We start from the raw sequence: 2,275 nt of genomic DNA on the forward strand, positions 1-2,275 counted from the left end.
ATCCCGACACTTTCTCCCTCCAGGGGTGTCCACGACACCCCTGGAGGGAGAATAAATTAGCGTGCCGAGCGTAGCGAGGCACTGGACCCGCTGCGTGGCGAGCACAGCGAGCCCGCAAGGGGGGGGGAGATCCACGTCCCCCCTTGTCGGGATTTCGGCGGTCGGGATTCCGGCGTCGTGATTTTGAACGCCGGGATCCCGACCGCCGGGATTTCATACTGAATCCGTGCAAAGGGGGCCGTGCGATCGAAGTGGGCTTTCTCCCGAAGGAGAAGGGCCCTGTTTTTCCCCTAACCCCTCTCAGCCATAAGGCCGAAGAGGGGAAAATAGGGAACGGTGGGTCCTCTTCGCCGAAGCTTAGAGAGGCCCTCATTCCTCAACTCCCGGAAGGTTTAGGATGGTGGGTCCTCCGCACCCAAAGGTTTGGAGAGACCCATATTAGACTTCCCTCTGCCTTGCGGCTCGGGGTCGTCCTTGAGGGGACTGAAGCTCTCCCCAAAAGGCGAGAGCTTCGGCACATTGGGGAAATGGAAGGCCCGTAAGGGTCGACCACACTACCCAAAATAACGTGACAAATTACAGAAAACAGAAAACGTGAAAAGTGCACGAAAGTGAAGAAGAAGAGAGATAAATAATAAAGAGGACCCCAGCCAGAAGGCCGGGTGGGAGTGTGAAAAATTGTCCTACCCCATCCAAAAGGACGAGGTAAGGACGTGAAACGCTAACCTAGAGGGAAGTGCACAGTGCTAGTGCTTACTATTGCATGGTGATTTTGGGATCACCCGTGCATGTTCGGCACCCCCGAGTTTCCCCGGGGGCACAGTGCAGCCTCGGACTCCAAGAAGCTGAACGATCAGCGTCCGACCAAGTGTTTCTCTGCTCCCATCGTAGGGCACTTTCCAGCCCCTGGCATGGGAAAGGGTACTCCACTGGGCTTTTCGAAAAACTCCCTTAGGGGCTGTGGCCCCCTCGGAAGAGCAATCTACTCAGTCTCAGTGTTTCTCCGATCCCAAGGTGAAGGTACTAAGCTGGGCCTTTCGCGGTCTCCCCATTAGAGGCTACGAACCTCTGGAACAGGAGCCATCTACTCAGTCCCAGCCTTTCTCCGCTCCTTGGGAATGGATACTAGACTGAGCCTTTCGCTGTCTCATCCTTCGGGGGCTATGAACCCTGTCAAGAGAGCCAAACTTCTAGGCCCAGTGTTTCTCCCCCCCTCTCACCAGTGGGTTTACGGAAACAACACCTCCTACCACTGGCAGAGGTGAAGGTACTCAGCCAGACTTTTCACCACTCTGAGGCAAAAAAGAGGTGTCCCACACCCTCCGCCCATCAGAGCAGCTATTCAGTCCAGCCTTTCTCTATTCTCTGCCAGAGGCCAGTCCATACCCACTGATAAGAACAGATACTACACTTGATCTTAGCCAAAAGGCCGAGAAGCGACAGGGGGAGGCAGAGTATGATAGGGAAAAACAGTAGGTGACAGGAAAAGGGTGACAGGGGCAGAAGTAGGCTCCTTAGTCCTCACCACTGATAGTTCCACCTCTGGCAAGTAATGCAAAGTCTGTAGTGGAGCAAGTTAGGACTTGAATGCATAGCAAAAATGTAGTAGGTATGGAGGATGATACAGAGGGGTCGGATTAAGGTCAGAGAAAATCACTGCAAATTGTTTTAGGTATGAAGCATTGTGTAAGTGATATATATTATTCTAATTTGATAAAATGTATCCTAAAGTTATACAAAACAAAGTACTTACTGTGGAAGCCCTAAAAAAAAAAATATATATATATATATATATTTTTTTTTTTTTTATTTAGTTGCAAGATATGACACTGCTGTATTGTTTGTTATGGTATACTTGCAAAAGGTACCGGAATTTACAAAATCAGTTTAAATTATATTGTATTTCCACTAAGGCATAATAACAACTCTGTTGTATCAATGGACAATAATACCTTATTTCTAACACAAAACACAGATTAAATAGAATATATAACATATTTCAAGCACAAACTGTTTTTGCTAGTGTTTTGATTTAAGAACCAGTGATTTTCTAGAAACCACATGCAGAATTATTGTTGGTGTACTTTAAAGTAAAAAGTCCCATTTTCAGATAGTTGAAAAACACATTTCAGAACTATTTGCATTCATCAATTTCCATTCAACCTAATTGTATACATCTTTCAACATTTTTGTCTTTTACCATTTCAGTCTGTCGATCCTATTAATTGCAAAGGGTGTGAGGCACCGAATCGTGCACACTTCATAGGCTGGTTTA

General features: G+C 47.3%; 1 pseudogene; it reads right to left on the minus strand.

Annotated features, from left to right (window-relative positions):
* Positions 1-1,234: 1,234 nt before the first annotated feature.
* On the minus strand, positions 1,235-1,441 carry LOC146060862 (U2 spliceosomal RNA; annotated as a pseudogene).
* Positions 1,442-2,275: the final 834 nt, after the last annotated feature.

This window comes from Crinia signifera, chromosome 2 (genome assembly GCF_055691185.1).
Source record: "Crinia signifera chromosome 2, ASM5569118v1, whole genome shotgun sequence".
NCBI lineage: Eukaryota > Metazoa > Chordata > Amphibia > Anura > Myobatrachidae > Crinia > Crinia signifera.